The sequence below is a fragment of the Mustelus asterias genome, chromosome 7 (genome assembly GCF_964213995.1).
Source record: "Mustelus asterias chromosome 7, sMusAst1.hap1.1, whole genome shotgun sequence".
Classification (NCBI taxonomy): domain Eukaryota; kingdom Metazoa; phylum Chordata; class Chondrichthyes; order Carcharhiniformes; family Triakidae; genus Mustelus; species Mustelus asterias.
Window position 1 is genome coordinate 44,858,686 of NC_135807.1, and position 26,405 is coordinate 44,885,090.

The window sequence follows — 26,405 nt, forward strand, 5'->3', positions numbered from 1 at the left end:
CCTTGGGAAAGTTGTGAACTGCTGAGTCTGGTAGGTGTAAGAGGAAATTAGATATAGCTCTCGGGGCTAAAGGGATCAAGGGATATGGGGGAGAAGATGGGATCAGGATATTGAATTTGATAATCAGCCATGATCAAAATGAATGGTGTAGCAGGCTCGAAGGGCCGAATGGACTACTCCTGCTTCTAGGTTATATGTTTCTATGTTTTAATGAGCATTCATGAGATGCAAATAAATGCAAATTGCATTCACATCACCGGACAGCAGGGAGATCGACTTGTCATTAGTTTGCCATTGGCAGAATTGCAACAGGATTTTACACCAACAACTTTCTGACTTTTTGGCTCTCACAAGGTTCCCTGTTCCTGCCCGCCACCAAACATACCACAGGCGGGATGGGAGAATTTCGCTCATTGTCTTTATAGACCATCAGAACTTCTTTTGTAAACATAAAGGATGTAATTCTCCCAAAAAAGTTCTAAGTGTCGAATTTGTGGGAAAACTGGAGTAAATCACGCTGGTTTTTTTCAGTGGGAGTTCACACTAGAATCTCCCACACTCTGTACTGCAGAGGCCACCAGCGTCAATATCATTAGATTTCGAGGGCAGGGCCTATTCACGCTGGAGAGGCTAAAATTAGCATGTGCAGAGGCCCCAAACTGTCAGCCTACAGTTTGCTGACCAACACGATGGCTGGCAAGCCCGGGACCCCCGCAATGCTGTCCTCCAACTCCCCCCCCCGGCCCAATCGCGGCCCCCATGAGCATTGTCGAGTCAGCCCCAACCCCACCCCCTGTCCCTGACCACCCAATCTCCAGCCATCTCTTACCACTGCCTCCCCCCCCACCCCATCCCCCCCCACCCCGTGACGATCCCCCACCTCCCCCTGACAAAATCCCACCGGCAGATCTTCTCTTCCCCCCCCCCCCCCCAGGAGACAGACACCCCCCCATCCCTCAGCAGACCTACTGCCCCCCACCCCCAGCTGACCACAACCCTCCCCAACCCGTCCTGATCGCTGGCCCCCTCCAGCCCTGACTGGTCCCAAAGCAGAGTGGCAGCGGGACCCCCCCACCGATCGCCCCCTAGGCCATGCCCCATCAGGCCCCGCCCCCTAGGCCTTATCGAATAGGCTCCACCCGCTTGGCACTGCCCCATGCCTGATGTGCAATGCCAATGTGCCACCTGGGCATGGGCACTTGGCCCTTGAGCAATGCCGGGGGCACAGACTGGCACTGCCAGGGTGCCCATGCCCAGGGGGCACCACTCCCTGCTGCCCAACCCCTTGGGGGCCCTGATTGCCTCCCCCTTCACTCCAGCCGGATCAGGCCACTCGTTCCTCAAACGTGGGGAGCTAGTCTGAACCCCACTGGAGTGAAATACCCCTGGCGGGATGGGAGATGCTAGCAGGCCCGGAGAATTCAGTCCCGAGCCTGCTAATAGCATTTAAATAGTATATTAAATACTATTTAATGCTAGCCCCGGCTCCCAGCCTATTTCTGGCGCCGTGCAGATGCCACCAGAAATTCGAGCCTGGGTGACGCAAGTGCGGCGCGAACACTCGTGGGAATCCCACGAATCGACCGACTCACCTGGCCTACCGCGCAAAAAAATTAGCGACGAGCGATGAGAGAATCGTCCTCAAGAGATTGTTAACCAAATTAAATCGTACGGAATTGATGATATTTTGACATCATTGCTTATTGGTTGGGAGGGAAGAGACAGAGAGTAGAGATAAAGCATTCATTTTCTGGCTAATGGGATGTGAGAGTTGTGTTTCCCAGGATTTTGTACTGGGCCTCAGCCTTTCACCATACATGTTAATGACATGGGTGAAGGAGTAGAGAGTTGTATCGTCAAGTTTGCAGCTGGCACTAATTGGGAGGTAGAGTGGGGCAGGAAGTTACAAAAGAAGATAGATTTAAGTGCACGGGTGAACTATAGCATAAATTGTTCTATATGAGGACACTTTAGATCTGTGAAAGACAAATCAGGGTATCTTCTTAATTGATTTGATTTATTATTGTCACATTGATATACAGTGAAAAGTATTATTTTTTGCACTATACAGACAAAGCATACTATACATAGAGAAGGAAAGGCGCGGGTGCAGGATGTAGTGTTACAGTCATAGCTAGAGAAAGATCAACTAAAGAATAGAGAATGGGAACTATAGAGGAGCAAAGGAAATTATGAGTAAAGATATACAATCATGAAAAGCTATAGAATTTAAGTACAAAAAGTGATCAAAAAAGCTATTGTACTGTTAGCCTTTATCAGTGGGGTCTCAATTCAGAAGTGCTGAACTGATTCCTCAAATATTGGACCCATTTGAGGTACTACGTTCTGTTTTGTGAACCAAACCTCAGGAAGGGTTTCATGGCTTTGAAGGGGACGCAGTGAAGGTTCAACAGGGTTCAAAGAGTTAACATATGAGAACCGCTTGCACATTCTTTAATGATTTGAGGAATGATCTAAGATGTTTAAAATGTTTAAGGGATTCAGAATTATTTTGGTGTAGAAGTCTAGACAAGGAACATAATCATAAAACTAAAGATAAGCCATTGAGGAGTGAAGTCAGGGAGCATTTCTTTGCACAAAGGGTTGTAGAAATCTGTAAACCTCTTCCCCCCCTCAATGGCAGTGAAGGCAAAAGTCTGGAATCACTTCAGATTTGTGATGGTGAATGGTAGGATTCCATGGAAGGATGAATCAAATGATCTCCCTCACCTGTACTTTGTGGTATTAATCTATTTAATGTCAATGCAAATAATAACGGTTAGGTGGTATGTCAGAAAGGTGGCTGTCTTGTCAAAAGCAATGGACCAAGTAGCTAAACACAGCTGATGGGGAGAATCAAGGTTATAGTGACATAATTGTTATGTCTATGCCAGCAGCCAGCATGTGACCTGGTGCTCATTGGAATTATAGAATATAGGGTGCAACTTTGGGCATGACCTGACCAGAGAAAGATTGCTATCCAAAAACAGAAAAAACCTGAATAATGACAAGGTACAGAGGAAATAAGATTTTGATTCTGGAAAGCTCAGGGGCATTAATATTGCAAAAGATTTGTGAGCACCATAGAACATAGAAAGCCACAGCACAAACAGGCCCTTCGGCCCACAAGTTGCGCCGATCACATCCCCACCTCTAGGCCTATCTATAGCCCTCAATCCCATTAAATCCCATGTACTCATCCAGAAATCTCTTAAAAGACCCCAACGAGTTTGCCTCCACCACCACCGACGTCAGCAGATTCCACTCACCCACCACCCTCTGAGTGAAAAACTTACCCCTGACATCTCCTCTGTACCTACCCCCCAGCACCTTAAACCTGTGTCCTCTCGTAGCAACCATTTCAGCCCTTGGAAATAGCCTCTGAGAGTCTACCCTATCCAGACCTCTCAACATCTTGTAAACCTCTATCAGGTCACCTCTCATCCTTCGTCTCTCCAGGGAGAAGAGACCAAGCTCCCTCAACCTATCCTCATAAGGCATGCCCCCCAATCCAGGCAACATCCTTGTAAATCTCCTCTGCACCCTTTCAATGGCTTCAACATCTTTCCTGTAATGAGGTGACCAGAACTGTGCGCAGCACTCCAAGTGGGGTCTAACCAGGGTCCTATAAAGCTGCAGCATTATCTCCCGACTCCTAAACTCAATCCCTCAATTAATGAAGGCCAGTACGCCGTACGCCTTCTTGACCGCATCCTCCACCTGCGAGGCCGATTTAAGAGTCCTATGGACCCGGACCCCAAGGTCCTTCTGATCCTCTACACTGCTAAGAATGGTACCCTTCATATTATACTGCTGCTTCATCCCATTGGATCTGCCAAAATGGATCACCACACACTTATCCGGGTTGAAGTCCATCTGCCACTTCTCCGCCCAGTCTTGCATTCTATCTATGTCTCGCTGCAACTTCTGACATCCCTCCAAACTATCCACAACACCACCTACCTTGGTGTCGTCAGCAAACTTACCAACCCATCCCTCCACTTCCTCATCCAGGTCATTTATGAAAATGACAAACAGCAAGGGTCCCAGAACAGATCCCTGGGGCACTCCACTGGTCACTGACCTCCATGCAGAGAAAGACCCCTCCACAGCCACTCTCTGCCTTCTGCAGGCAAGCCAGTTCTGGATCCACAAGGCAACAGCCCCTTGGATCCCATGCCCTCTCACTTTCTCAAGAAGTCTTGCATGGGGGACCTTATCGAACGCCTTGCTGAAGTCCATATAGACCACATCCACCGCTCTTCCTTCGTCAATGTGTTTGGTCACATTTTCAAAGAACTCAACCAGGCTCGTAAGGCACGACCTGCCCTTGACAAAGCCGTGCTGACTACTTTTGATCATACTAAACTTCTCTAGATGATCATAAATCCTGTCTCTCAGGATCCTCTCCATCAACTTACCAACCACTGAGGTTAGACTCACCGGTCGGTAATTTCCCGGGCTGTCCCTGTTCCCTTTCTTGAATATAGGGACCACATCTGCAATCCTCCAATCCTCCGGAACCTCTCCCGTCTCCATCGACGATGCAAAGATCATCGCCAAAGGCTCCGCAATCTCCTCCCTCGCCTCCCACAGTAACCTGGGGTACATCCCATCCGGTCCCGGCGACTTACCAACCTTGATGCCATTCAATAGTTCCAACACATCCTCTTTCTTTATGTCCACATGCTCGATCCTTTCTGTCCACCGCAAACCAGCAGTACAACCACCCAGATCCCTTTCCACCGTGAATACCGAGGTAAAGTATTCATTAAGCAGCTCCGCCATTTCTAACGGTTCCGCACAAACTTTTCCCCCTTCACCTTTTAAGGGTCCTATGCCTTCACATCTCATCCTTTTACTCTTGACATATTTGTAGAAAGCCTTGGGATTCTCCTTAATCTTACCCGCCAAGGCCTTCTCATGACCCCTTCTCGCTCTCCTAATTTCCTTCTTAAGCTCCTTCCTACATCCCGTATACTCCTCTAAATCCTTAACACCTCCTAGCTCTCTGAACCTTCTGTACGCCTCTCTTTTCTTATTCACCAGGTTCATCACAACCTTCGTGCACCACGGTTCCCGTACCCTACCAACACCCCCCGTCTCATCGGAACGTTGTCATGCAGAGCTCCAGACAAACATTCCTTGAAAATCCTCCACTTTCCTTCGGTACTTTTCCCCAAGAATGCCTCCTTCCAATTTACCCGTCTAATTTCCTCCCTGATGACACTGTATTTCCCTTTACTCCAGAGAAACACTTTCCTAGCCTGCCTGATCCTATCTCTTTCCAATGCTATCGTGAAGGAGATAGAATTATGATCGCTATCCCCAAGATGCTCACCCACCGAGAGATCCTCCACCTGTCCAGGTTCATTAGCCAGCACCAGATCAAGTACAGCCTCTCCTCTAGTAGGCTTATCCACATACTGTGTCAGGAAACTCTCCTGGACACACCTAACAAACTCCTCTCCATCCAAACCCCTAGCCCTAGGGATATTCCAATCTATGTTTGGGAAATTAAAATCTCCCATCACGACAACTCTGTTATTCCTACATCTCTCCAGGATCTGTTTCCCCATCTGCTCCTCAACATCTCTGTTACTATTGGGCGGCCTATAGAAAACACCCAGCAACGTTACCGACCCCTTCCTGTTCCTAACCTCCACCCACAGAGACTCCGTAGTCAATCCCTCCACGGCGTCCACCTTCTCTACAGCCGTGACACTATCCCTGATCAACAGTGCCACTCCCCCCCCTCTCTTGCCTCCCTCCCTGTCCTTCCTGAAACATCTAAAACCCGGCACCTGAAGCACCCAGTCCTGTCCCTGAGACATCCAAGTCTCCGTAATGGCCACCACATCACAATTCGAAGCAGCAATCCACGCTCTAAGCTCATCCACTTTATTCACTACACTCCTGGCATTAAAATAGACACATCTCAGACCTTCAGCCTGAGCACTTCCCTTCTCCATCACTCGTCTAACCTCCCTCTTACCCTGTTTACATTCCTGTGTCACAGAGATGTGAACAAAAAGCAGAGACATGTGAGGTCATGTATGGGCCCAGAATAAATTTGGGGTATTGCTCATGTGGGAACAAATTGTTCAACCTGTTTAAAATATAAAATCAAGTTGATCGCAAAGTTAACTTTGATGGGATAGGATCTAATCGTATAAGACATTGAGTGGGATTTTACAGCCTCACTTGTCCCGAAAACGTAAAATCCCACCTGAGGTCAACGGACCTTTGCATCGTCCGGACCTCACCTGCTCCGATTCCTGTGGCGGGCAGGACGTTAAAATTCTGGCTCTAGAATTACCTACAAATTTAGAAATTGCCGTTGATGAGATATTCAGGAATTAATTTTTTTCAGCAGTGACAATGAACTGAGGTCCCATCTCTTTGTTCAGATGGGCGTAAAAATGATCTCATAGCACTATTCCCAACAGAACAATGAGTTTTCTTACTAGTTTCACACACTATCAATGAAACCTTGCAGCATGCAAACACATATACTCTCTCCACAAGGAAATCACTTAGAAGGAGCAATAGGTTACAGGTCACACATCTGAAACAAAGTACAAGCTAGTCAAGCTGCCAACATTAACATTCTGTGTAATAAGGGCAAAAGTTGCAGCACAATGTGGTTTTGGCACAGTTATTTGGCAGATGTGATTGTCAGGCATTTACAGAGTAAGATGATTCCTTTTTGCACACATGCTGCTTCTTCATGTAAGATGTGACACATAGGATTATAGTTCCTCTGTCTTCCCAGGGATACAGGATGAGGCAAATATGTTTGTCTTTCCACAACACTCTTGCATAGAAGTACAAGGCAAATTTGAAATGGACTACCCTCACATCTTTCATTTAATACATAGAGGGGGCGGGGGGGGGGAGAGTTTCTGCTGTGTGCTGAGGAGAATTTTCTTGAAAAGTTTGTTTCTGTTCTGCAAGAAAGGATGCATTGCTGAATCTGTTTCTGGGGAATGGCGTGGGTCAAATGGATCAAGTGTCAATAGGGGAACATTTAGAGAATAGTCACCATAGCATCATAAGGTTTAGATTAGCTATGGAAAAGGACAAGGAACAAGTTAGAGTAAAATTACATAACTGGAGGTGGGCCAATTTCAGGGTGTGAGAATGGCTATGGCCCAGGTAAATTGGAATCAAACACTGGCAGGCAAAACTGTAAGGGAAAAATGGACTGCTTGTAAAGAGGAGATGGTTTGGTTACAGCTGCAGTGTATTCTCATGAGAGGAAAGGTAGGGCAAATAAAGCAAGAGCTTCCCAGATGACGAAAAGGGTGAGATGAAGCAGAAAATGATTGCATATGATATGTATATGTCAAGCTGATAATACAAGTATGGTAGCACATTGGTTAGCACTGCTGTCTCACAGTGCCAGGGACCTGGGTTCGATTCTCAGCTTGGGTCTCTGTCTGTGTGGAGTCCGCACGTTCTCCCTGTGTCTGCGTGGGTCTCCTCTGAGTGCTCCGGTTTCCTCCTACAGTCCTAAAGACATGCTAGTTAGGTGTATTGGCCATGCTAAATTCTCCCTCAGTGTAGTGTAGTGACACCTGGGGAATTTTCACAGTAACTTCATTGCAGTGTTAATGTAAGCCTACTTACAACACTAATTAAATAAAAAAACTCTAAACTTTAAACAAGTGTGAGGCAGTCTGAATATATAAAGTTTAAAGAGGGAGTGGAAATGAAAATGAAAGGCAAAGAGAGGGTACGAAAGAAACTGATAGCATTTAAAAATCTAAATCTTCTGTAAACATACAAGTAGTAAAAGGATTAAAAGTGGAGGGGCGGGGCTGGTTATAGATTGAAATGGGGTTCAATGCCTGGAGGGGGGCATGACTAAAGCATGAAATGGATATTCTGCATCTGTCTTGACCAAGGTGGAAGATGCTCTCAAAGCCGTAGTGAAAGAAGAGGTCATTGTGATTCTGAATGGGCTGTACGTAAAGTGATAAACCACCAGAACTGGATGGGATGCACCTGAGGACGCCGAGGGGAATAAGGATGGAAACTGTGGAGGTACCAGCCTTATTCTTCTAATTCTCCTCTGGGGATAGTTATCCAAGGACTGAAGAATTGCAAATGTTGCATCCTTGTTCAAAAAAATGTGTAAGGATAAACCCAGCAACTATAGGTTAGTCAGTTTAACCTTGACAGTAGGGAAACTTTTAGAAGTGATAATCCAGGACAAAATTAACAGTCACTTGGACGATGTACATTATTTATGAAAAGCTGGGACAAATCTGTTGAAGGTGAATCATGTTTAATTAACTTGATTGAGTTTTTGATGAGGTAACAGTGAGGATTGATGAGAGTAATAGGTGTGGTGTGCATTGACTTCCAAAATACATTTTTCGCAGCAAATTTCTGTCAGAAGTGCTGAGTGGATGATCCATCTCAGCCTCCTCCAGTGGTCCCCACATCTCAGATGCCAGTCTCCAGCCAATTCGATTCACTCCACATGATATCAAGTAACAGTTAGAGGCACTGGATAGAACATAAGAACATAAGAACTAGGAGCAGGAGTAGGCCGTCTAGCCACTCAAGCCTGCTCCTCCATTCAATAAGATCATGGCTGATCTTTTCGTGGACTCAGCTCCACTTACCTGCCCGCTCACCATTACCCTTAATTCCTTGACTGTTCAAAAATTTATCTATCTTTGCCTTAAAAACATTCCATGAGATAGCCTCAACTGCTTCACTGGGCAGGGAATTCCACAGATTCACAACCCTTTGTGTGAGGAAGTTCCTCCTCAACTCAGTCCTAAATCTGCTTCTCCTTATTTTGAGGCCATGCCCCCTCGTTGTAGTTTCACCCGCCAGTGGAAACAACTTCCCTGCTTCTATCTTATCTATTCCCTTCATAATCTTACATGCTTCTATAAGATCTCCCCTCATTCTTCTGAATTCCAATGAGTATAGCCCCAGTCTACTCAGTCTCTCCTCATAAGCCAACACTCTCAACTCCGGAATCAACCTATGAATCTCCTCTGCACCCCCTCCAGTGCCAGTATATCCTTTCTCAAGGAGACCAAAACTGTACACAGTACTCCAGGTGTGGCCTCACCAGCACCTTATACAGCTGCAACATAATCTCGCTGTTTTTAAACTCCATCCCTCTAGCAATGAAGGACGAAATTCCATTTGCCTTCTTAATTACCTGCTGCACCTGCAAACCAACTCCTTGAGATTCTTGCACAAGGACACCCAGGTCCCTCTGCACAGCAGCATGCTGCAATTTTTACCATTTAAATAATAGTCAATTTTGCTGTTATTCCTACCAAAATGGATGACCTCACATTACCAACATTGTACTCCATCTGCCAGACCCTCACCCACTCACTTTGACTATCTATATCCCTTTGCAGATTTTCTTCGTCCTCTGCACACTTTGCTCTGCCACTCATCTTCGTGTCATCTGCGAATTTTGACACACTACACTTGGTCCCCAACTCCAAATCATCTATGTAAATCGTAAACAATTGCGGTCCCATCACTGATCTCTGAGGCACACCACTAGTCACTGATCGCCAACCAGAAAAACATCCATTTACCCCCACTCTTTGCTTTCTGTTAGTTAACCAATCCTCTATCCATGCTAATACATTACCCGTAACACCATGCACCTTTATCTTATGTAGCAGTCTTTGGTGCGGCACCTTGTCAAATGCCTTCTGGAAATCCTGATACACCACATCCACAGATTCCCCATTGTCCACTGCGCATGTAATGTTCTCAAAGAATTCCACCAAATTAGTCAAACATGACCTGCCCTTCATGAACCCATGCTGCATCTTACCAATGAGACAATTTATATCCAGATGTCTCGCTATTTTTTCCTTGATGATAGATTTAAGCATTTTCCCTATTACAGAAGTTAAGCTAACCGACTGCAAAGACAATGGGCAATGATAACATTCCGGCAATAGTACTGAAGACTTGTGCTTCAGAACTTGCCGCTCCCCCAGCCAAACTCTTCTAATACAGTTTCAACACCGGCATCTACCTAACAATGTGGAAAATTGCCCAGCAATGCCCTGTACACAAAAAGCAGGACAAATCCAACCCGGCCAATTATCGCCCAATCAGTCTACTCTCGATCATCAGTAAAGTGATGGAAGGGGTCATCAACAGTGCTATCAAGCAGCACCTGCTCAGCAATGACCTGCTCAATGACGCCCAGTTTGGGTTTCGCCAGGGTCACTCAGCTCCTGACCTCATTACGGCTTTGGTTCAAACATGGACAAAAGAGCTGAATTCCAGAGGCGAAGTGAGAGTGACAGCCCTAGACATCAAGGCCGCATCCGATCGATTGTGGCATCAAGGAGTCCGAGCGAAACTGGGATCAATGGGTATCCGGGGGCAAACTCTCTGCTAGTTGGAGTCATACCTGATACATAGGAAGATGGTTGTGGTTGTGGAGGGTCAGTCATCTCAGCTCCAGGACATCTGTGCAGGAATCCCAGGCCCAACAATCTTCAGCTGCTTCATCAATGACCTTCCCTCCGTCGTAAGATCAGAAATGGGGATGTTCGCCGATGATTGCTCAATGTTCAGCACCATTCGCGACTCCTCAGATACTGAAGCAGTGCATGTTCAAATGCAACAAGATCTGGACAATATCCAGGTTTGGGCTGACAAATGGCAAGTAACATTCACGCCACACAAATGCCAAGCAATGACCATCACCAATAAGAGGCATTCTAAACACCACCCCATGACATTCAATGGTGTAATCATTACTGAATCCCCCACTGTCAACATCCTCGGGGTTACCATTGACCAGAAACACAACTGGACTCACCACATAAACACAGTAGCCACAAGAACATGTCAGAGGCTAGGAATACTACGGCGAGTAATTCACCTCCTGACTCCCCAAAGACTATCCACCATCTACAAGGCACAAGTCAGGAATGTGATGGAATTCTCCCCACTTGCCTGGAAGGGTGCAGCTCCAACAACACTCAAGAAGCTTGACACCATCCAGGACAAAGCAACCCACTTGATTGGCACCACATCTACAAACATTCAATCCCTCCACCACCGACGCTCAGTAGCAGCAGTGTGTACTATCTACAAGATAGAAATCATAGAATCATAGAAACCCTACAGTGCAGAAGGAGGCCATTCGGCCCATCGAGTCTGCACCGACCACAATCTCACCCAGGCCCTACCCCCACATATTTACCCGCTAATCCCTCTAACCTACACATCCCAGGACTCTAAGGGGCAATTTTTAACCTGGCCAATCAACCTAACCCGCACATCTTTGGACTGTGGGAGGAAACCGGAGCACCTGGAGTAAACCCACGCAGACACGAGGAGAATGTGCAAACTCCACACAGACAGTGACCCGACCCGGGAATCGAACCCGGGACCCTGGAGCTGTGAAGCAGCAGTGCTAACCACTGTGCTACCGTGCCGCCCGACTGTGCTACTGTGCCGCCCACTGATGCACTGCAACAATGCACTGCACTGCAACAATTCACCAAAGATCCTTAGAGAGCACCTTCCAAACACATGACCACTTCATCTAGAAGAACAAGGGCAGCAGATAAGTGGGAGCATCACCACCTGCAAGTTCCCCTCCAAGCCACTCACCTTCCTGACTTGGAAATATATCACCATTCCTTCGTAGTCACTGGATCAAAATCCTGGAATTCCCTCCCGAACATCATTGTGGCTTAACCCACAGAACATGGAATGCAGCGATTCAAGAAGGCAGCTCACCACCACCTTCTCAAGGGCAACTTGGGATGGGCAATAAATGCTGGCCAGCCAGCGACACCCATGTCCCACGAATGAATTTTAAAAAAGTGGTTGGATAATTGTTCTTTACTTATTTGCTCACTAAATTTTGCTGGCTAGGCCAGCGTTTTTTATTACCCATCGCTAATTGCCCTTGAGAAGGTGGGTGGTGAGCTGCCTTAGAACAATAGAATTCCTGCAGTGCAGTAAAAGACTATTCGGCCCCTCGCATCTGCACCATCCCTCCAAAAGAGCATCCCACCCAGGTCCTCCCCTCAGCCCTATCCCCGCACATTTCTCATGGCTAATCCACTAACCTACACATCTTTGGACTCTAAGGGGCAACTTAGTATGGCCAATCCACCTAACCTGCACACATTTGGACTGTGGGAGGAAACCGGAGCACTCAGAGGAAACCCACGTAAACATGGGGAGAATGTGTAAACTCAAACAGACAGTGACCCAGGCCCCTGGCACAGTGAGGCAGCAGTGCTAACCACTGTGCCACCATGCTGCTCTAATTCTTGAACTGCTGTAGTCCTTGTGGTGCAGGTACAGCCACGGTGCTGTTGGGAAGGGAGTTCCTGAATTTTGACCCAGCGACAGTGAAAGAATGGTAATATAGTTCTAAGTCAGGGTGGTGAGTGGCTTGGAGGGGGAACCTCCAGGTGATGGTGTTCCCATGTATCTCCTGCCTTTGTCCTTCTAGGTGGTAGATGCAGCAGGTTTGAAAGCTGCTGCTAAAGATGCTGCCTAAGTTGGCTCAGTGACAGGTAACAGGGTGTTGGTGAACCAGTTTTTCAGACTGAAGGAAGTTATGCAGTGGGGTTCCCAGGGGTGGGTACTAGGATCATGGATTATATTTCTATTGTATTTTGACACAAAATTTAGAAATATTGTAAATGCTGAGGAGGATTATAAGACATTAACAGGCTAGTGCAATGGGTGGTTGCATGAATGATGAAATTTAGAACAAAAATGTTTAAAGTGATATATTTTGTTCGGAAGAATGAGGAGAGGCAATAGACAAAATAGGATACAACTCTAATGCTGGTGCAAGACCAAAGAGTCCTTAGGGGATGCATGTATAAATTCAGGCAGATTGAAAAACTAGTTTAAAAGTCTTATAGGATCCAGGGCTTTATAAACAGAGGCAGAGAGGGCAAAAGCAAGGAAACATTTATAAAATACTCGTTTGGTCTCAACATAGTGTCCAATTATGTGCACAATACTTTAAGACAGATGAGAGGCTTTGGGGGTCGGTTCAGCTCAGTTGGCTGGGCAGTTGGTTCAGAGTGATGCCATCAGTGCAGGTCCAGTTCTCGTATCAGCTGAAGTTCTTCATGAAAGCTCACCTTCTCAACCTTCTCCCTCGCCTGAGATATGCTGATTCACAGGGTAAATATAAAATTAGATATAAAATATATCTAACTGCTTCTTGAAAACATTCAGGGTGGAATTTTACAACCTCTTTATGCCCATTTTGCGGCAGGAAAATGTCGTAAAATCGGACATAAAGCGGCTAGTGTGAATGGCGCCGGTTTTCGCGCCTGTTGCGATTTTACGACACCCAGATTTCTGTCGTGGACAGTCTCTTGCTAGAAATGGGCAAGAGGCTGATTAATTTATTTAAATGTATGTATGTGTTCATTTCAATGTGATTAGCAAGCCCGGCGCTCAATCGTACGGGCTCGCTGGCCTTTATGGCCTCGCTGGGAGAGGTTCTCTCCGGCAAGGAAGACACCCATGAACAAGGAACAGTCTTGTTGGCCTCACCAGTGGAACCAGAGGCATTTGAGGCCCCCCCGGGGAGGCCGAGTGCAAGGCGGGGGTGCCCCTTGGGCAGTGCCAGACCGGCAGTGCCACCCTGGTACCTGGACAATGCCCACTGGGGTTGGCCAGGGGACGGGGCCAATGGAGTGGGCCAATGGGGGAAGGGGAGCCCACTGCCACTCTGCATGCGATCGATCGGTGGGTCTGGGCGGGGTGGGGTGGCGGGGGCTGCATCTTGGGCTGCAGGCCCCCATGATTGTGGGGGCGGAGAGCTGGTTGAGGCTGCCTGCACCAGCAGGGGCCTGACAGCTCTCTCTCTGTCTGTCAGACCCCTGCTACTGTTAATGCTGATGTGCAGCATCAGAGGTCTGCACGCGCGCAGTACCTCCCTCTACAGGCTGTCTGGCGAGTTAAGCCCCGCCCACAGCCTCTCTGGCTAGAAACTTTTTAGAGACAGAGTGCATAAGATTGTGCATGAAAACTCACCCATAAAACGGATCTGGAACTCTCCCATTTTCAGACTAGCTGGACACTTTGAAAAAAATCTCGTAAAATTCCACCCTCAATGTTTTGGCCTCAACTGACTTGAAACTTGAACTTTATTTCTCTCCACAGACGCTGCGGGAACTGCCGAATATTTCCAGCATTTTCTGTTCTTTATTTCAGATTTCCAACATCCATAGTCTTTTGCTTTTTTACCAATTCGAGCTGATTGGCAAAAGAACCAACTGCAATATAAGGCAGATCTTTTGGCCGTGCAGGTGGTTCAGATCCAGAATGCACTGGGCGGTGGAGACAGATGCGACTGTGGCTTTCAAAAGGGAATTGGATAAATACCCAAAGAGAAATAAATTACAGGGCCTCAGAGGAAGGGTGGGGAGATTGATCAGTTGCTCTTGCAGGGAACCGGTATGGACACATGGGCCAATTGGCCCCCTTTGGGCTGGATTGATGGTGGGCACTACAAGGCTCGAAACGTGCAATGTAGCTTTGGCACCAAGTGTACACTCATTTGGGGAATGAGCACAGGGAGGGAGGAGGAGCCAGTGCTTGTGTGACTCATTAGTTTCCAGTCACTTAGGCAGCCGTCCCATAATACAGCAAGAGTGTGTAGGCAGTGTTGTAGCCACACAGAACTAACTCACCACAGGTGAAAGAGAGATGAGCAATAAACTGTTGTTAAAAATTCAATCCCTTTGCTCTCTTTTACCCTGTGTCAGGCTCCATTGTGCACCTTTTCTCTGCCCTTTTACTCTGGCCTGTGCTAGGCCAGCCCCTACCCCTTCATATTAAGGAAGTGTCTGGATGCACAGTGGGCAGCTAGCAGCCCTTCACTGGTCACTGATACATGATAATACACTTTCACATTCCGAGCACATCATCAAAGCTGCACCTGGAGAGTCAGTAAATTATTCACAAGAGTTGACTTTTGTTATCTGGGAAGGTCAGCTCAATTATGCAGCACCGGCACTGGTGGCATGGCACTTGACATACATTGTCTTGCTTGTCTTTGAAAGCTTAGTAATGAGGATGCATTGTAGCTAGCTGCCATTTATTCTTCGTGTAGAGTCTTCCCTGAATGAGTGAATGGTAAATCTGTGGAACAAGCTCCCTCAGGGGACAGTGGTAGCAGATAATATTGATTCATGCAAAGGCAAATTAGACAGATTCCTTTCAGAAAGTAACAATTGGGGATACACTCTGTCTATAATTTGTGCCATCATATCACAGAATCATAGAATTGTTACACCGTGGATGGAGGCCATTCGGTCCATCATGTCTGCACTGGCTCTTTGAATGAGCAGTTCATTTGTTGCAATTCTCCTGTATTTTCTCTGTAACCCTACACATTCTTCCTCTTCAGATAACAGTCTAATTCCCTCTGGAATGTTTCGATTGAACCTCCCTACACCACACTCTCAGGCACTGCATTCTGGACTTAACCACTCGCTGAATGAAGTTTGTTTTTCTCATATCACTTTTGTTTCTTTTGCCAATTATGTTAAATCTGTGGCCTCTCTTTCTCGATCCTTTCACGGCTGGAAGCACTTTCTCCCTATCTACCCTGTCGAGACCCCTTATGATTTTGAATACCTTTACCAATCTCCTCTCAGCATTTTCTCTCCAAATGAAACAGTCCCAACTTTTCCACTCTATTTGACTGAAGTTCCTTATCACTGGAACCATTCTCGTAAATCTTTTCTGCACTCTCTTCAAAACCTTCTCAGCCTTCCTACAGTGTGATACCCAGAACTGTAGACAATACACCAGCTCAGGCCAAACTAGTGACTTGGACAAGTTCAAGATAGAAACAAGAAGCAGGATAGGCCATTGAGCCCTTCGAACCTGCTCCGCTGGCTGATCATTGAATTCAATATCCTGATGCCGCTTCCTCCTATATCCATTGACCCCTTTAACCCCAAGAGCTATATCTAATTTCTTCTTGAAATCAGATAACTTTTTGGCCTCAACTACACTCAGTGGTAGTGAATTCCATACATTCACCACCCTCTGGGTGAAGAAATTTCTCCTCACCTCAGTTCTAAAAGGTTTACCCCTTATCCTCAAACTATGACTCCTAGTTCTGAACTCCCCCACCATTGGGAAAATTCTTTCTGAATCTACCCTATCTAACTCTGTTAGAATTTTATAAGTTTCTATGAGATCCCCCCTCACTCTTGTAAACTCCAATGAATATAATCCTAACTGATTTAATCTCTCCTCATATGACAGACCAGCCATCCCAGGAATCAGCCATGTCATCTAAACCTTCACTGTACTCCCTCTATAGCAAGGACATCCTTCCTCAGATAAGGACACCAAAACTTCACACAATACTCCAGGTGTAGCCTCACCAACGCCTTATCCAATTGCAGTAAAATATCCCTGTACTCAAATCCTCTCGCTATGAAGGCCAACATATCATTTGCCTTCTTTACTGCCTGCTGTACCTATCCGCTTACTTTCAGCAACTGATGCACAAAGATTTCAAGGTCTCACTGAGTATCCACCTCTCTTAATTTATACCCATTCACGTAATAATCTGTCTTCCTATTATTGCTATCAAAGTGGATAACCTCACATTTATCCACATTATACTGCACCTGCCATGCAGATACCCACACACTCAAACTGTCCAAATCACACTGAAGCATCTCTGCATCCTCCTCACAGCTCACCCTCCCACCCAACTTTGTATCATCTGCAAATTTGGAGATAATACATTCAGTTCCCTCTTCCAGAACATAGCTCCTTGCTCTTTCATTCTGTGTCCCTATAAATATAACCTAGAATACTGTATGCTTTATTAATTTGATTTGATTTATTATTTGATTTAATTTGATTTATTATTGTCACATGTATTGCTATGTAGTGAAAAGTATTGTTTCTTGTGTGCTATACAGACAAAGGATACTGTACATAGAGAAGAAAAGGAGAGGGTGCAGAATGTAGTGTTACAGTCATAGCTAGGGTGCAGAGAACGATCAACTTAATATGAGGTAGGTCCATTCAAAAGTCTTCTGTAAGAGATTGAACTAAAGCATTGTTACAGAGTTTAAAAGATTTAGAATAGAGTTTTCAAAGCATAGAACGAGAGTAAAAGATAGATTTAGAGGGTATGCTGGGCACAGCTTACAAGCAGTCACCACGCTGCTCATTGTTCTATCTATCTGTCCTGCCTCCTTCAATGACTTGTGCACAAACCCAAGTCCCTCTGCTCCTGCACCCCCTTTAGATTTATACCCTTTATTTTATATTGTCTTTCCATGTTCTTCCTATGAATGAATCACTTTGCATTACTCCACACTGAACGTCACCCACCATGTATCTGTCCATTCCACCAACTTGTCTATGTTCTTTTGAAGTTCCTCATTACCCACCTCACAGTTCAGTATGCTTTCAGGTTTTGTAGCATCTGTAATCTTTTAAACTGTGCCCTATACACCAAGGTCTAGATCATTAACATACATCAGGAAAAGCAAGGGTCCCAAAATTGAACCTTGGGGAGCTCTACTACACACCTTACACTAACCTGAAAAATATCCATTAACTGTTACTCTCTGTTTCCAGTCACTCAGCCACTCAGACAATTTCTTATCCACAGCGTTACTGCCCCTTTTATTCCATGAGCTATAACTTGCTCACAAGTCTGTTGTGAGGTTTTGTATTGAATGCCTTTTGGAATTCCATTTATATTACATCAACAGAATTGCCCTCACCAACCCTCACTGTTACCTCTTCAAAAAATTCCAGCAATTCAGTTAAACATGATTTTTCCTTAAGAAATCCATGCTGGCTTTCCTTAATTAACCAGCATTTGTAATGTGACTATTTACTGTGACCCAATTGACACCATGATTGAGTGGTCTTTCCTGCTGGTGACATTCTGGCTCCAGACACTCACAATGGCTGAACTTCCTGCTCTCCAGTGACCTTCTCAATTATTACCTTCTCATTGGCTGACCATACCACTGATGACTTTCCACTGGTTAGCCTTCCCACTGTTGATTTTCCCACTGGCTGACCTTCCCATTGTCTGACCTCCCCACTGGCCAACATTTCCACTGGTGACATTCCCATTGGTTGACCTTCCCACTAGTGACCATGCCACTGGTTGACCTTCCCACTGGTGACCTTGCTGCTAGCTAACCTTCGCACTGGCCAATCTTCCGACCTTCCCAGTGGCTGACCTCCCCACTGGCCAAACTTTCCACTGGCCAACTACCTGCTGTCGACCTTCACACTGATCGATCCTTCAGTGATCTACACAATGAGAGCAACTTTGCATTGCAGGGTCACAAAGATAAGCCACAGTCGGCTGTGGGAGGGTCAGCAAGCGGGAGAGTTGGTCCGGAGCAGGAAAGGGCTCGAGATGGGAGGTAAGTGGAAAGATTGAGCATATGGCACATGGCACAGTGGTTAGCACTGCTGCCTCACAATGCCAGGGACCCAGGTTCAATTCCAGCCTCGGGTCACTGTCTGTGTGGAGTTTGCATATTCTCCCCGTGTCTGTGTGGGTTTCCTCCAGGTGCTCCAGTTTCCTCCCACATTCCAAAGATGTGCAAATTAGGTTGATTGGCCATGCTAAATTGACTCTAGTGTAAGGGGGATTAGCAGGGTAAATATTTGGGGTTACGGAAATAGGGCCTGTAGTCGGTGCAGACTTGATGGGCTGAATGGCCTCCTTCTGTACTGTAGGGATTTTATATTTCTTTTAAATTTTGAAATTTATTTTAATTTACAGGTTATTTTATTTTCAAATATGGAAATTTAGCAATCTATAGTCCAGGGTATAATGTTTTAATTTTTTTCTCTGACAGGAAAGGTCCTATAGAATCCGACTAAAGCTTTACATTGGTTGTAATGTGAAAGTCTGAGTTGTTTAACATTGTTTTATTTGAAGATGCACTTTCAGGCACACAGCTATGATGTTAAGCAAGGAATTACTGTATTGTGTTCTACTGTCATCAGCTAAACCAGCTCATTATTCCAGTCATCCTGGGATACTGAGGTTGAAACTGGGTTCTTTTCCCTGATGCAAACTATCTATTTAAAGCCCTGCCCCTGTCCTCTCCATCCTCACCACCAACAGCAAATGTGAGGAGCTCATCGATTTCTTTGTTACTAAGACAATCCAATCAGCTACCTCTGCCACACCACCTCCTCCCCACAACTTCCACTAGCCCACCCACCAAACATTCCTATCCTCCCTCTTGCCCGACCCCTGATTGCCTCTTTCTGCTGTCTCTCTCCTAACTCCCCTCATGCCCCCTTGATCCTATTCTCACCAAACTGTTGATCACCTAACTTCCCCTTCTGGTTCCCATTTTAATGAACACTGTTCCCTCTCTTGAGGTGTTGTCCCGCTCCCCTTCAAATCTTCCAGCATTACCCTCTCTTCATAAACCAACACTTGACCCCACAGCCCTTGCGAACTACCCTCCCATCTCCAACTTTTCTTTCCTCTCCAAATTCCTTGAATTTGTTGTCTCATCTCAAATCCATTCACATCCTTCCCAAAACTCTGTATTTGAAAATCTGCAATCAGATTTCTGTCCCGCCCCACAGCACCTAAACAGCTCAATATCTGACTGTGATGGTGCCTGAACTTAATGTTTTGGAAAATCTAGCCAGATAAAATAAGATACCTATTGCAGATCGTGGAAACAAACATTACAGTTCGGTTAAATCTGTTCACAAATGTTTTAGAAATCGATGCACAAATGATACTTCATTTGCATGACCACAAAGTCTGAACTAGACAGATGGCACCAGATGGCTAGAATTCTCCAGCTGTTCACGCCTCGCTGCCGCTGCCAGCGAGAACGGCACATTTGGCGTTCAGCCAAATCTCCATTCACTGCGGCAGGACCGGAGAATCCCAGCTGCGGGCGAGGTCGGTGAATCAGGACCTTAGTCTGTACTCTATACTGACTACTTTTCAGCTCTCCCACTTCAAATAATGCTTGTCACGCATAAAATCATTGCCAAAACTTTAAATGTGTCCCAGATTATAATTATTATTCATGTTCTAAAGATGAAATCATGCTAACCTTGAGGCATCAGCTTCACCCATGGTACAGGGATAGATTTGAAGTAACATAATAATATGATGAAGGCAGAAGCTATCAAGAAATGAAAGGTGGATATATTACTGGATTAAAGAAAAGCCATTGAAAGGAAGTATGTGTATGGGAGAGTATGTTTTGCATTGACCGCAGACTGCATAGGTTATTGCTAAAAAAAATGTTCTTGGGAAGCTGTTGTTATGGGACAGTGTGGCACCTTCACCAGTAACTTTAAGGTCAAGAAGACACCATGTTGAGCTAAGCCACACAGCAGAGGCCAGTGGAGCAATTAAGGGAGCAAAACGCTGTAGACTGCTATGTCTAGAATTAAACTCTGCTACTCTTATTTGAGGAACTGTGTTTACTTTGGCCCAGGGCAATGTTTATTTCTGCATTGGAATCAGAACTATTTCTCTGTGGGAATCATGAGAAAGTGCAGAATTTGAGAAGGTGCTGTTTTTTAACCTGATTTTATGTTGAAGAAACAAAGCCCCCACTTAATTTTTTTTTCTCCTACTGCCCACTACTTCAGCTGTGAGGCATAACAGGTCCATACAATGGCTTTTTTCATTGCAGCCATCATTGTAACTTCACACTGGTTAACAGGAGGTGTGTTACTAAATGATACAAGTTTCTCTGTATATTGTTCCTTTCATTTCTCATCATAGAGTATAAAATGCCCTTGGAGATGGGCAGTAAATGCTGGCCCAGCCAGCGATGCCCACATCACATGAATTAAATTTTTAAAAAATAGCTGTACTTTATAATGTTGTAGAAACGTCTGACATGTTTGCAACAGGAGGGAAACTGAAATCTTACCGGGGAGGCAGTGGCATAACGGTATTGTCATCGGCTTGGTAATCCAGAGACCCAGGGTAACACTCTGAGGGCCTGGGTTTGAATCCCGCCGCGGCAGATTGTGACATTTGAATTCACTAAAAATCTGGAATTACAGGTCTAATGTTGCAAAAAAGATCTGGTTCACTAATGGAGGGAAATCCGCCACCCTTACCTGATCTGGCCTACCTGTGACTCCAGACTCTTAAATGGTCTCTGAAATGACCTAGCAAACCACTCAATTCAAAGGCAATTAGGGACGGGCGATAAGTACTGGCCCAGCCAGTGACACCCACATCTCCTGAATGAATAAAAAAAATACATCCAACTTCCCTGTAGCTGTTCACCTAAAAGTAATGAAAAATCTTAAACTTCATTGCTGTTCTGTATTTCAAGCGGGGTGTTTGCTGTCTCTTCTTCCATCTAAATGAAAGTTATGCATGTAATTGAAATGATGCTGCAACACGTATATGATCAGTACTCTCAATAACCTTCTCTTTCTGTGGGCAGACCTTCTGGATGTAGTCCCCACTGAAACAGTGGGACCGCCTGTGGGTCATGAATCCCATTTACGAATGGCTGGGCTTTGCCCTGACTATTTAACTGTGCCACAGCACTAGCAATCCACCTCCGAGTTGCTCAAACAATTAGGGAGGGTGGGCGGGATTACACGCCCATTCTGCGGAAGGTAAGATTTCTAATTAAAGGGATTTGGGTTACAAGGGCTCACCAGCAAAAGGATTTTTGAAGCAGTAGCATCCACAGGAATGGAAGACAAACCTGGCAAGGCTGCCAGCTGGGTCTCTCACTCTTACCCGGAGGCCTTGCTACAGGGTTGGAGCTGCAATGAAGCGAGCTCACCCAAAGATGGGAGGAAGAGCAATCAACCAAACAGGCATGGCCAAGGAATTCAGCAGCAGATGTGTTGCCCCTCCAAACTGGAGACAGTGCACCAAGAAGATCCTGGGTCTCAACAGAATGGGAAAGGTGAATGGCATAATCCTTTCACATGCCAATCCCCATGCACTGACTTCCCCAGTGTTCCTCTGCAGGGACATGTGGCTGATGAGAAGGGACATGGTGCCTGCTGCTGATGCTGTTGGTGATGGTGTGGCTTCTGCCCCTATCCTCAGCAATGGTAAGAGTTTTAACAACACCAGGTTAAAGTCCAATAGGTTTATTTGGTAGCAAATGCCATTAGCTTTTGGAGCGCTGCTCCTTCGTCAGATGAAGTGGATATGAAGTGGGGCATTGATTTACCACTTAACCGAGCCAGCTGCATGATAGTGGCTAGAAAAGCAGATCAGCGGTTGGTAGTTCGGTCGTGAGTAACTCGTATCCTAACTCCCAAATTCTGTCCACCATCTAAAAGTCACAAGTCAAGAATTTAATGGGATACCGTCCACTTGCCTGGACATGTGTGGCTCAACACCATGCCGGGTCAAGCAGTCCACTTACCATAAATCATGGTGTATAAGTCCACCTGTCCTACAAGATAACCCATTTTTTTCCAGACATGAAAGTCATGTTTATGCATATAAGTTGATCCTCTTTGTAAGCCACAATATATTATGTTCACATTAACAGTCAGCCTCAATTTTTCACCCTTCAAATGCATGTTTTAATTACCAGTATCTTATAATCGGCAAAATTAAGGGATCAAACGTGTGACTTGGGCTCTGTTGTAAATCTGTGTGGGAGTTTAAGACATGCTCACTCTTTAAATGCCAATGACATTTAAATATGGCAATCACCCACGCCGGCTGTTCACTTTTATAATTGGTATGTATGTCAACAACCGTCTTTGGATAAATTTTCCGAGGCTTCAAAGGTAAATTTATACATTGCTATCTGTGGTAACTGGCACCTTATCATCTGCTCCCTGGGCAGCACGGGACACAATGGTTAGCACTGCTGCCTCACAGCACCAGGGACCCAGGCTCGATTCCCGCTTGGGTCACTGTCTGTGCGGAGTCTACACGTTCTCCTCGTGTCTGCGTGGGTTTCCTCCAGGTGCTCGGTTGCTTCCCACGGTCTGGTTAGGTGCATTGGTCATGCTATATTCTCCCTCAGTGTACCCGAACAGGTGCCGGAGTGTGGCGACTAGGGGATTTTCACAGTAACTTTATTGCAGTGTTAATGTAAGCCTACTTGTGATGCTAATAAATTGTCTTAAGCTTAAAACCGCCAACCCAATGGCAGCAGTGTGTACCATTTACAAGTTGCACTGCAGCGACTTGCCATAGCTCCTTCGACAGCACCTTCCAAATCCACGTCCTTTACCAGATAGAAAAACCAGGACAGCAGATACATGGTTACATTACCACCTGCAAGTTCTCCTCTGAGTCACATACCATCTCACTTGGAACAAAATTGTTGTTCATTCACTGTTGTTTGGTTAAAAATCCTGGAACCTCCTTCCTACTAGCACAATGGATGTACCTACACTACACGGACTGCAGAAGCTGCTCACTACCAGCTTCTCAAGGGCAATTAGGGATGGGCAATAAATATTGGTCTAACCAGCACTGTGCACATCCAGTGAGGGAATTTTAGAAAAGTGACAGGAACTAATCTGTGTAACTGGTGAATGCTTGTCAGGCTCACTGAAGGAGTTCTTCCTACTGTGTGCTCACCTCAGAGGCTTTGATGAGCAGCTGACAGGTCAGGAAACAGACCCCTGGCTCAGAAGTCCAGAAGTGAAGGTTAAAACAGGTTTAATTGGCTTTAACTACTTGAATTACTTACCCGACAGAGTCGAGGATTTTCCCTGCTCACCTTCAATCCGCCCCACAGAAACCCAGAAACGGGCGGAAACATGCTGACATTCCGACGTTAAATTCAGGGAATTGAACTCCCTGCATGCACACAAATCCACTTCACTTTACCTGTGACAATCCCACCAGTCTCCTTTTATCTTACACATGTTTGCAGAGCATTTCTGCTTAAAAACAACTTTTCACTGACAAAGCTGGTTTTATTTCCAAAATTTTGCGAAGTTACCAAATACAATTTATTAGACACTGTGATAGAAACATTGGATTTTTAGACAATCTGAAATATTATTGGTGTATCCTGGGGAACTGCACACAGTGACATGCTTAAAGTGAACTGTCTTTAATGAACAATGGGGGTGATTTTCCAACCTTGCTACATCTGGTGCAGATCACCCTGATCCTTGAAAATGGCATGGTGGCACAATGGTTAGCTGCCTCACAGCGCCAGGGACCCAGGTTCGATTCCCGGCTTGGGTCACTGTCTGTGTGGAGTTTGAACGTTCTCCCCATGTCTACATGGCTTCGCTCCGGGTGCTCCAGTTTCCTCCCACAATCTGAAAGACATGCTGGTTAGGTACATTGGCCATGCTAAATTCTCCCTCAGTGTATCTGAACAGACGGTGGAGTGTGGCGATTAGGGGATTTTCACAGTAACTTCATTGCAGTGTGAATGTAAGCCTACTTATGACTAATAAATAAACTTAAACTGAAATAGCGTGCGGGTCGAGTAATTGGGTTCACGCCCGGCACCAAACAGTTTGCAATCATCCTGGTCTCTTTCTAATGGCATGAACCTGCTCAGAGGCTGATTAGCATATTTAAAGTTGCAAGAATCACTGCTGGTCTACTAGCGGAGACCAGGTGTGATAGTCACGCTGGGGGCCTCGGAGGTCATTGAAGCCCTCGGATGGGCCGTGCCCATTGGCCAGTGGCCACCTGAGAGTGCCATGGGGGTGGGGCCTGAGTGGGGGGCATGCAGGGGTGGCTATGCAGGGGGGGGTCTACGCAGTGGGTTTAATGGCTGAAATATATGGCAGGAGAGCATGACTTGGTTTGTGATCTGTAGCACTGTGAATGCATTATGCAGTGACTGTTATTGAAATGATCAATTACTGCACCTGCAGAAACATTTGTCAGGAGCGTTGAAAAAATGGGTTCAGCGCTGATGCTTTCAAATGACTTTTGTGGCACATTTTCCCAAATCAAAAATCTGTAATGCTTCAAAGCTTTTAAGAACAAATTAACCTCGAAGACGTTATTTTCTGACTTTGCGCCCCTACAGGGGGGCTTTGCCTGCTGATATGCACATTGGAAATTTAGACAGCTACACCACACAATTTCCAGATCAAAAGAATTTGGAAATCATGCACATTATATAGCCAAATTCAAATATATACACCTCGCAGGTGAGTTTGCCATCAGAATTGTGAATGCAGAAATTGACCCTATGAGGAATTATTTTTCTACTGGGTTTTCATGAAGGATCAGGAATACGCAACTTGCGCAGTTTTGCAGCTTCCGGCTTTGCACACCAGACTTTGCCCAGGATTTTTCATTTTAGGTTCAAGTTCATGGTGCAGTCTGTGATCCACGCAGATATGCATGAGGAGTGTGGATGCAGAGGAGAACTGGTTAGAAGACCCACCATGGGTCTCGCAGACAGCAGCCCAACTCTCAGCACTTTTAAAATGCTCCCTAGACCTCACCCTTCACCCTTGTCACATTGCCGCACACCCCCATGCTACCCAATACCACCCCCCATGCCCTCTCAGATGCTTCATGCCATCTCTATGCCCCTCCATGCCCCGAGTATCCTCCACAGTCACTCACTCAGTATCCAATATGAACAGTCCTCAAGAGCCATGCAGAGCAATGGGAATTCTTTTAAATGCAGTTGCAAAAAAACAGTGACAATCTAATAAAACTATTCAAATACATTGGTTGGGATTTGCAGTCGCGCCTGCCCAAGACTGGAAATTCCTACCAATGGACCAGTTAATGGATCTTTAACTGGTCCATCAAATTTTTTGTCCCACCCACAATAATTCCTACGGCAGTTGGAACCAGAAATTTACCCCACTGTCACTGATTCTGCATTAAAAACAAGTGTTCTTCATCAAAAATAAATTAATCCCTTAAAGTGGCCATTAAGTTGTTAGACAAACGGTCACATACTCTGAAATGGCATCAAAGTAGAGTATTACAACTTCATAAGACAGTCAGTCAATCCCCTGAGCAACTGTGTAAACAGGCATTCAGCTAGTGGAACTTGGCCAAGTATTCATAATGGCCACAGCTATTAAATGAGTTAAAAGAGAAATATTCAGTATTGGAAAAAGTACACTGGTGGTCCTGGGTCTGCAATAATTACAAGGCTAGTGAGAATGAAGCAGGCCTTGTTCAAAGAAGCTGCCTTCCAGTGCCGCAGGAATTGAGGAATGTGTGTAGGCAGCAACCCTAACTTGTTTCATTTACTCCATTTAATTTTCTTAATTTGACAGCAGTAAGGAAAATCTCTGTCGGAATTCAAAAGTTTATCGCATTAAAAGATTGTGAAAGAACTCCAATTATGTGCATATAATGGCCGGAAATTTCCCATCCTGCCCGCCACAGGAATTGCAGCCAGTGGGACAGTAAATTAACAGACCACTTAAAGACGTGTTGAGCT